The 10810-nt window shown below is 40.6% G+C and overlaps 1 protein-coding gene across 1 annotated transcript in view; it reads left to right on the plus strand.

Annotated features, from left to right (window-relative positions):
• Positions 1-1452: 1452 nt before the first annotated feature.
• LOC104962973 (amyloid beta A4 precursor protein-binding family A member 3-like) overlaps positions 1453-10810 on the plus strand; it is a 14426-nt gene continuing 5068 nt past the window's right edge. The window contains exon 1 of the mRNA XM_010791505.1: positions 1453-1458. The gene's annotated coding sequence lies outside the window, so the exon portion shown is untranslated. The remainder of the gene's footprint in view (positions 1459-10810) is intronic.

Here is a 10810-nt window from a genome sequence, read left to right on the forward strand (position 1 = left end):
AGGGTTTTAGGACGCGTCACTGCACCACTAGAAAACAACTCCATCGATCAAGCTAGCTGAAACTTTCTCTCCCTCTTCTTCTCATGCTACCTGTCACTCTCCTTTAACTCCTCCGGTGACTTTCTTTTATTTGAAGATAGTTTTTTGCCCGGCGCTCACGGGCAAACGGGAGCCTGCTCGCGCTGGCTCCGCAGTAAACAGCTGTTTGCTTTTCACCCAACAACGACAACCGCCTCACGAAACACTATGTTGTAGCGTTAATAAACGAAACAATTTAACAACATTGCTTGTCAAAATACCTATACCACAGGACCATTTTTTTTTTTTTAAAGTAATATTTTTAGTGGCCCGAGCGGGCAAGTGGAAAGTACGTTATGCTGGCCCGGGGTGTCTAAATAGTGCTTCCGAGCCAGCGGGCCATTTATAATGTCGAGCCCTGCTCTCTGTCACTGTGCATGTGTGTAATGTTTGTGTGCAAGTTAGACGGCGCCTGCGTGTGTGCCTGCGTGTATGACTGTGTCTATGAGGGAGAACGGAAAGCTCATTTTGGCCGCGGCGGGAAATTGATTTCACAACATAATACTCGATGTTCACGATGTGGTCATTTACGACATCGCATGTAGTGCAATCCACGATGTATCGTGTAAACTCGATATATCGCTCAGCCCTACAGTGAAGGACAGGTTGTTATCTAGGATCACACCCAGATTCCTTGCAGTCTGAGTCGGGGAAACAATAGAGGTGCCGATATTGATTGTTAGGTCAAGAGTGGGACATTCTTTTCCCGGAAGGAAAAGCAGTTCAGTCTTGTCAAGGTTGAGCTTGAGGTGGTGAGCAGACATCCACTGAGAGATGTCAGCTAGACAAGCAGAGATGCATGCGACGACCTGGGTCTCTGAGCGAGGAAAGGACAGAATTAGTTGGGTGTCGTCAGCGTAGCAGTGGTATGAAAAACCATGCGGGCTAATGAAAGATCCGAGCGAGTTTGTGTACAAGGAGAAGAGGAGGGGACCAAGAACAGAGCCCTAGGAGGGGACCAAGACAGGCCCGAGGGACCCCTGTAGTTAACTGACAAGGGTCGGACTCGGACCCTCTCCAAGTAACCCTGTAGTTACGGTCTTTGAGGTATGAGGTGAGGAGGGAAAGTGCAGAGCCTGAAACTCCAAGTTCTTGGAGAGTGCTATGGAGGATCTGATGATTCACCGTGTCGAATGCAGCAGACAGGTCCAGAAGGATGATGACAGAGGAGAGGGAGGCTGCTTTAGCAGTGTGCAGTTCCTCAGAGACAGCAAGGAGGGCAGTTTCTGTTGAGTGACCTGCCTTGAAACCAGACTGGTGCGGATCCAGAAGGTTGTTCTGATGGAGATAACAGGAGAGTTGTTTAAAGACAGCGCGCTCAAGTGTTTTAGACAGGAACAGGAGGAGAGAGACAGGCCTGTAGTTTATAACATCATACGGGTTGAGAGTGGGTTTCTTGAGGAGAGGGTTTACTCTTGCCTCCTTGAGACTGTTTGGAAAGTGACCAGAAGTTAGAGAAGTGTTGGGTGAGAAACTGTAGAATATCAGGAGCAATAGTCTGAAGGAGGTTTGAAGGGATAGGGTCCAGAGGACAGGTGGTAGGACGGGCAGAGGTCACGAGGGTAAGAACCTCACTTGGAGAGAGAGGGGAGAAGGAGGTTAGTGTGAGGGTGAAGGGAGGGTCTGGTGACCCAGCGGTGAGTAAAGGTGAGTCAGAAAAAGAAGAGCGAATATCATCAAACCTTTTTTTCAAAGTGGTTAACAAAGTCGCTTGACAGAAGGGAGGAGGGGGAGGGGGAAGGGGGGGTCCAAGAGGGTGGAGAAGATAGAAAATAGTTTTTTGGGATTGGAATAGGAAGATTGGATCTTATCTTGAAATAAAGTGCTTTTTGTCTGAGAGATCGAAGCAGAGAAAGAGGAGAGGAGAGCCTGATAGGTTAGGAGGTCGTCATGGTGTTTGGATTTCCACCGTTTCCGCTCTGCTGCCCGAAGGATGGTTCTATTAGCACGCAGTGCGTCATTTAGCCAGGGAGCAGGAGGGGACTGACGAGCTTGCTGAGATGTGAGAGGACAGAGAGGATGCAGAGAGGATGAAAGAGTAGAGAGTAGAGTTTCTGCAGCAGAGTTTGGAGGCAGAAGTTGGAACGAGTCAGAGGAAGGGAGGGCTGCTATATTTGAATAATATATTGTAGGGCCATACCTATATAAGGTATATTTATACGTTTTCTTTTTCAAAATACCAAACAGATCATGCATTTTAGCCATGCCTCATTTCGCTCTATTTTGCTCTCCTCCACCCCTGTCTTTGCATGCGCTGCAGCTGACCACGCCCGCCTGCAAAGGAGGGGGCCGAGTTACGAGCGTCATGTTACCATGCTGTTACCATGCTGTTACCATTCCACTCATTCCCCTGATGGAGAGTTGGCCATATAGGCGGAACTCCTCGTCACTGACGTCAGACTATTTTCAAATCCGGATCAGTCTGTATCAGATCCGTTGTAGCCCCGTTTTTAGAGATTTTGGGTATGGAGGAAAAGAGAGAGGGTTGTGTTTTCTGACACTTGGTGAGTTCCCTGACACACCAGGGACACATATTCATGTATAAAAGACGTACAAAGGTGCATTTTGCATGATAGGTCCCCTTTAAGTTTAACATTATCTGTACTTCTTTGCATGTTCCTGATATTCAAAACTCAAGTTAATACTCCTCAGTGTGTTGGTATGCTTCAGGAGAAATATTGTTTTGCTCTTCAATGTCAAATATTTGAAGAACCAACTATTAATACATAGCCTACCTACTTATTCTTTAAAGTGGGTGGCCATAGTAAAGCTGATTAAATGCAGCTGAAGGCCACATACAGACATTGACAGAAACAAAGTCTTTTTATGAACTGCTTTGAAACGAAGTTACCAAACCAACTCTGTAGCATAACCAAAGCATTGTCACTTCATAAAATAGATATATAAAACAGGAATTTGTAACAGTTATGAAAGACACAGAAAATAGATATTTTATAGTGGCATCATATAAGACAATGCCTCTGTGTTGTTCCAGAGGAATAATGACTTGTTTTGTTGTCAAATATGTGAGACTTCTAGAAGACAGAAATGTTATGCAATATACCTGATTTTATGTCAACTCTGAGCTATGATACAATAAAATAAGAAATAGGAAGTGTGTTAAAACGTAACAGATATTTGTTGTTACAGCATGAACCTGAGCATAGAACGATTGAAGCAGGATGCACACGTTGGCTAACATGTGGGGTCAAATTGGGATAGCGGTTCAAGGCAATGTCACAAAAGTGGATATTTGATCTCTTCAAACCTCCCACTGTGCCAGCTAAGCAGCAGAAAGCGAGACAGAAAGGACAGCTGACAAGCTGACACCTACACCTCCCAGATCTGTGCCAGCAGGCCGGCAGCCACCGGGGCAGCACCTAGCCCCCCCTCTGAAGAACTACTCATCTTTCCCCACCTCCTGAGCCTACTCAAAAGATGTCTTTCAGACCACCAGAGAATTATGCAGTCTGAAAAATTTACCAGGGAGAGTTTTCTTTCAAGGCCGAGTTGCAGTGGCTGGGATAAGTTTCATAGCGTGACCACACAGCCTTCATTCAGAAGTAGCCTCCAAATATTTCTACCTTCAAGGATCTCTCATTCATCTAATGACTTGAATTTGCACTTTTTTATTGAGGTTTGATGATTGATATGATCGTAGAGAATGTCATCACAGGGATTATTAAAGTTTTGTCACAATGCCAGGAGTGGATAAAATTAAACATTGGTTCAGGCCTCTTTGATATCAACCACTTTGTGAACATCTACAACTTTCTTGTGGTGGTATTATTCTCTGATCATTTGAAAGGAAAGCCTCTGGTCTGGCATTTTCTTTCATCAGGCCGCACCCTAGACATTCAAAGTGTGAGGGATAGTAAGTCCACCCCTGTTTCTGAAACTGCTTTTGCCATCTTTCTAATCTATTTCCAGTTCCTAACAAAAATGTCATCAATGTTTTATAAAGGTTTCATCTCACAATGCCACAAGTAAATATAAGACTGGTATTTTCTGTTTGAATAGAAACAAGCTTTGCAATTACTCACATGCTACTGTAGCATGCTATAAGATAAAACGGCCAATTTCTCAAATGATTTTCTTTAGAATCCTGCTGGAGATATTGTCGGCTCGTTATGACTCAAAAAATGAAATAAAGTACAAATGAAAGCGACATCACATTATAGAAACTGAGATGCAGAAGCTCGACAAAGGTATAATTTGAGACAATAAACTGATACTTGAGGCACACTGTGCAGTAAAATTAAATTGCCTTGCTCTAACGACAGCATCAAATCCCAATACCTGTTTGCAAATTGGATGTAATGGGTATACACGTACACGCTGAGCTGGCTAAATAGTTTCTCCCCCTGAGCTTCCCGCTGGGTCACTACGGGTGTTTCACACAGCATGAGCGCGTTCAGTATCATCAATGAATGCGGCAAACTACAGGCTGCCTCTTTTAAACAGCCTGTCCTCCATTACTCCTTCTGATCAGAGAGCTAATGGGCTCTGCAGGAAGGAGTCACAGGCATTTTGCTGAACAAAGTGGAAGTTCTTCGTTTCCTGTGACCAATCAACTGTATCTCCACATTCGCTCGTGGTTCTGTTCGGCTGAAAGAAATTGGTGGTGAGTACAGGTGACAGAATCATTTTGGGACTAAATTAAATCTGGCCTTCTGGTTCACAAAATAGGAGAAGCGTCTACTAATGGGATTTACCAATTGAAGCACACTTCTGGATCCTCTGAAGCTACAGAGATTTTTTACTGATTATGTGCAGCTTTCCTCAGCTCGAAAGCGCTTTATTGCATCTTTTTGCCAACTGTTGTGGTTTTCCAGCCAACAACGTCACTGTTATGGTTCAGTGTCATCTCTTCATGGTGCAGTTTTCAGCTGCAGAAGGTCGCTGGTTCCAGCTCTAAAAACCCTGTACACTACTCGCTCAGCTTTAAACAGCAGACAGACACAGTTGACTTATGATAAAACATTCAGCGGCAAAAGAACCAGATCAATTTTCTTGGGATTCGGTGGAGAACAAAATTGTCTTCCCATACAACATAATTGCATTGTCAATGATATTGCAAATCAGTGCAGGGAAGAGGGCTGTCTGGATGGATGGGTCGAACAAATACAGCACTGAGAAGACCTCTTTGTGCATCCTGAATGTTGATTCATTTGAGTCACATGAGCCCAGGGTAATCAGATTCTTAATGTTATTCAATTAAAAACACTTTTTTGTACACTGTTAATTCCCTGACTGTCAGGAGATTTAAAGAAAGCTGGTATGATATTTACATTTCAGGCATGCACTAAACAACTCTAAGATTACCAAGCACGACTACCACAGTATGACAAACATGAAAACATGGTTATTTGCTTTTTATAAAACCAAATATAGAAAGACGTGTGTGTGTAATCTGCCATGAAGCTAATTCAAGGCCCCAAACATTCCGAAGTGTTGACCAAATAGAAAACAGGATGAGATGCAAACAGTCTGTGTACCAGATGTAATTAAAACTGGGTAATAATAATTATAAAACTCTAATTTAATCTAACATGATCATCTTTCAGTTAAGGCCTTTATATTGACAGTCTTCCTCTCTGGTTTTGCCTCATTACTGTATGTTTAATTATGTTTCTAATCATAATTTGGAAACTCCCGTCGTGTCTATTGAGGCAACTTTTAAAGCCCCTGGTAAACTGACAGCTAATTTTAAAGACCATCAATAAATATAAAGCATACATGACATTATAACATTGTTCATTGGATGGTAATTTGTTGTTTGTTGATTCATATCCTGTGCATGTTCATCAGATTTACAGTCAGTGAGCAGGAGTCTCTGGACAATGACCTTGAGAAGTGCATCTTATCCATCTAATTAATTCATAACGGTTTCTCCAAGTCCATAAATCAACTTGTCACTCTCCAACTGGTAACAGATGTAGAGGACAGTAGCCGATCTATTATATCATTTATAAGTGCTGATACAAAACACCATTTTGTTGTGGATGAGAGGACACGGGAGCTGAGCAGAAGGCTTTTCAGCTACTTTCAGCAACATCATTTGCTGACATTGATTTACACTGTCGACTATAATCTTCATATTAAATAGATCAAGTGTTGAAAACTAAAACTGAAGTGATTTGCTCCAACTTTTTTATCGTATTAAAAAAAAGATCAATACTTCTCCCACCTAGGTAAGAAAAAAAGAAATAGCAGCAATACAGTTCCCACTATTAATCATGTTAAAGTTTTAAAGATTCAAGTTTTCAATCTTTTCAAGAAAAATAAACTCAATCTATTCTCTATATTAAATAATAAAAATTCCAAGCCCACATTTTGGGTTTATTAAAAGGCCTACATTTTTGACATTTATAAAACCACAATATGCTTATAACCTTTAGAAAACAACAGTGTTCCGTGAAGGCAACACATTTGTTTCTCACAGTGACGAGCCCATATACTGTTACATGGCCTTCATATCATGTTGACATAATACCACAATAAAATGTTTGTTGGATCTTTCTCTGACTATCAAACAGCATCTCTCTGGATCTAATGTTTCCAGTGTTCCTGTGAGCTCTGATACTCCTCCGGGGCTGGTCATGCAGTATGTCGCCGCCCACTACCCTGTGTCTGACCGACCGATGTTTTGTTCGGCCGTGCACCTCTCTGAACTCAGCAGTCTCACTTACCTGACTGCAGCCCCCACCCACGCACCCTTTAATCCTCTAAGTGTTGGGTATTAAAGCTCAGCACCTTCACAAAGGATGTCCTTCAAGCTTTGTGCTGAATGACAGAGTTCAGGATGTGGTTTCCAAAATGTAAAAGTCATTGGAAAAAGAGAACAACTAAAAAAATCTGAAAAAACGAATTAGTCACACTTGAATGCACAATTGAGAGGAGTACAAACTTGAGGGATGCATTCTAAATCGTTGCTTCTGGCTACATAAAAAAGCTAATTGCATTGGAGGGTAACTTTTTAAGCCATTTTCAAACATTAAAATGTGTAATTTCACACACACTGGTCACCTTCATAATACCATTTTTAAATACTGGATGTCCTCTCCTATCTTTATTTGTTAGCAAAAACCAATCTGGCAGTGGTAGGCCTACTACAAATTTCAAATTATTTTTCATTAAGAAACTTCACTTGTTTACAGAGGGGCGGAGTGGATTTGATGGTAGAGCGAGCACATGTGGTCTGCCTGCACTGGTAATGAGTCCAGTACCGGCTGGCTACCCTCCATGGACTTATGCAACCATTGATGCAAGAATCACAAATTCTGAAAGTTTCCTCCTTTCCTTGTTCCTTGTCACAACACAAGAGCGACAGAGAGAGAACGATTTGTAATACTTCACTGGAGAAGAACAGTAGCTTGAAATGTGTTCAGTGACCTTGTTGTCCAGTCAATGTAACAAATAATTCATAAATGTGACCTTCATCTGGGATTTATTACATGGTTCAGGTACTATCACATTACTGAAGCCAGTGTCAAGTGATTAGAGCAGACATGTCCTCACTATCATTATACATAATTTAGCTTGAGCTTAATGTATCAAACACTCCTCTTGGTATCAAGTGTCCACTAAATGAAGACCTTGCTGACCTGCATGCCTGTATGGCCCACAATCCCTCTCTCTTTCCTCCCATTCAACTCTCATAGGGTCTCCTGGAGGTCTGCAGGTCTCAAAAGCTGAGCCTGATCTGCCCGTAACTTGACCAACATTCATCCATAATTGACAACTCATACCTTTCATGTTAAATCAATTTATTTTTCATATATATATTCACCTCAGTTGATGGTTTGCTCCTTGCTCATGAAGTGTACCTGGATATTATAGGTCGCTGCAGAATTAAGAAACAGATCTCTATGTGTACTTCAAGATTGTTCAGCAGACTTTGATCATTCCCTCAACACAGCAGTTCAATACAAAGTGACAGACTGACAGCTGTCAAGACTACGCTGTACTGCATCCTGCTGTTGCTGCAAAAGCACATGTAAAAGACTAAAGCAATAAAGTTAGCAGTGAATGACACCGTGTACTCAGTATTCTTCCCTGATTTTGCTTCAATGCAGAGTTGTGGTCACATGATACACAGATACATCTTATTTTAGCCGAAGCACGCCAAACAAACTGCCTTGTAATGTGTTTAGAAAGGGTATGAAATAAAAATTAGGTTGTGCATTGTTTTTTGATAGAACTGCACCACGATTCATTTAAAGGTGTTTTCATGCTAAGAGGAATCAAACTTTGCAAATGATGCCAATTGTTTCTAAATTACAAAGAGGAAGGAGATCATTTGGAAGTCATGTCATTCTCTGTTTCCTGACAACATCTGTCTTACACCAACTGTGTAACTATGCAAAACTGCACGATAAAATGTTCCTCGCATGACATGCTTCTGTTATACAAATAACATCAATCAGCTTGTACATCTGCTTCTCTGCTTGAAATGTGTCATCTGCTAAGTGAGAAAGAAAGCATGAATTAATGATGATGTGCAATAGTGACAACCGAATAATTGTGATTTTCTAACTTTAGCTTTCAAAGTTGTGCCTCTACTTTCGCTAAAGAAAACGCAGTTTGTTTTCAGTTAATACAGATGGACAACACATTTTCTCTGGTCATCATGTTATTAGTCGACACAGGAAATGTCTCTTAAAGGGCTTAGCACTGACTCTTCATTAATCGAATATTTGTGTTACTAATCACTCAGCATTGTCAGCAAGTTGTACGTTCAGCAGCAGAATATGATTGCTGTGCAAGTCCTCTTCTTATATACAGAAATGTTTTCCCTCAGGCCATCTTTTTTTGCTTCCTCTATATTTGGAAAGCAAATAATCTCAAGCTATTTGCCCCCTAAACACTTCATGTGTACTCTGCAGCCCACAAAACATAATTTAGTCATTTTGCCACAGTTCAGGTAGTGTTGTTTTGATGTGTTCTTGTTAACATCAGCAACACAAACAACCATATGAAAAGTACAGATATTCCCACAGTATATTTAATCTCAGAAAATGGTTCTCTGGAACATCCATAGTCACTTAAAAAGGCGCACTCGCTATACAATGCATGCTATTTATAACTGCACAAACACAGTGTGGTTTCAACAATGCTGCAAACCGTTTCTATTTACTATCCTGTTTTTCTCTTAAATCACAAGATGTTTTTCTTGTTTCTTGTTTGTCCAGTTTATCATGGATATGTTGCAGTCCTTGATGTGAATGTTGAGCATGTGGCAGAGCAGTGCAATGCAGTTTAATGGAGTTTACTAAAGTAAAATGTGATGTATGAAAAGAAACGGTTTGTTTTTTCCTACTATTCCATACTTTTGCCCTTGCTTAGAACAAGGAATGTTTAGTCTTCAATTAGCAAAAATATGAGAGATGCATATAGAAATGTTTGCTTTACTTTTCATAAGAGTACTGACACATATTATATCCCCTTAAATTGGCAGATTTTGTATCATTTCTGTTAAAAAAACAAACATGCTGGGATAATTTCTTTCTCTTTTGTCTATGTGTTATCTCTGCGCATTAGTGCGGAAGTAAAATTACAGTATCATTGCAGACTTGTTGAAATAATGTGTTTTCATTGGACTTGGCCTGATTTTAACAAAGAACTTCACATTTTAACATCAACACAACTTCCAGCTAAATTTCAGTATTACAGCTGTTTCATGCATAAATCTGATAATTCCTCATTCCTCAAGGATTACAACTTCCAGGAAAGGTTAAAAAAAAACTTGAAAGTGATTAAACTTACATCAGCGGCTTTGCTTGTAACCAAATTGAGTATATGCAGATGGAGGTGAACACCCACCATGACCCAATTTAACAGAACCATGAAAGGCACAAGGGTCAGTACTTGTCGGCATTCATGTGGAAAATCTTGCAAAATCCTTTTTCTTTCAATTTGAAAGGAAAATAAAGCACCAAGGAGTGAAAAATGTGTTCTTAATAACATGCACACTGAGTCCACAGCAGCACCCTGAAAATAAAGTTTGAAATTCTACTCAATGTTTGGACACTAGGAGCACCCGGCACAGAGGAATGAAAGGCTTTAATTTATCAGTATGTTTCCTTGCATGAACGAGAACATCTACTGAAGCAGGACAGTTATTCTTCTCTGAAGAGACCTCTAATTCTTTTGCTTAATTGCATTGAGGGATTCTTTTGTTCCTTTTTATCTGCCAGCTTTTTTTCTTCCATTCACCAATGACTTCCTAACAGACACCACACAGTTTCTAAGGCTGGGCAATTTACCTCAATAAAGCTAATTAATTTGAGGAAACAAATGGCTGTGTAGAAAGTTGCAGTAGTTGCAAGAATAAACCTATTTTATTAACATGAGACTAAAGTTTGAGTGATGTTTTCACAATAAGATACAACTGAAACTAATTAGCATGCATTATAATGAATGTTAACGCTAAACTTGTATCTTAGATTATTTTGAATCTATGTATTGTCAGTTCAATCAGGAGAGACGTGATGTATGGAATACATGTTTATTATCGGGTCACATTATATAAATGAAACATAATGATGACAGATTATAACAGTGAATAAAATGCTGTTTGGCGATTAGGCCCAGGTTTTGTATGATATCATTCGGGAAGGGAAAGAACCGTTTCCGATGAACCCCCCTGGGTCTAGACACTGGTGGTGGTGATAAGTGGTTAGGTCCGGTTGGAAGGGAGAAGGTTAAGCTTGGCCTTGAGTTGGAAACA

Source organism: Notothenia coriiceps, unplaced genomic scaffold (assembly GCF_000735185.1).
Source record: "Notothenia coriiceps isolate Sejong01 unplaced genomic scaffold, NC01 NC01_scaffold00035484, whole genome shotgun sequence".
In the NCBI taxonomy this organism is placed as follows: domain Eukaryota; kingdom Metazoa; phylum Chordata; class Actinopteri; order Perciformes; family Nototheniidae; genus Notothenia; species Notothenia coriiceps.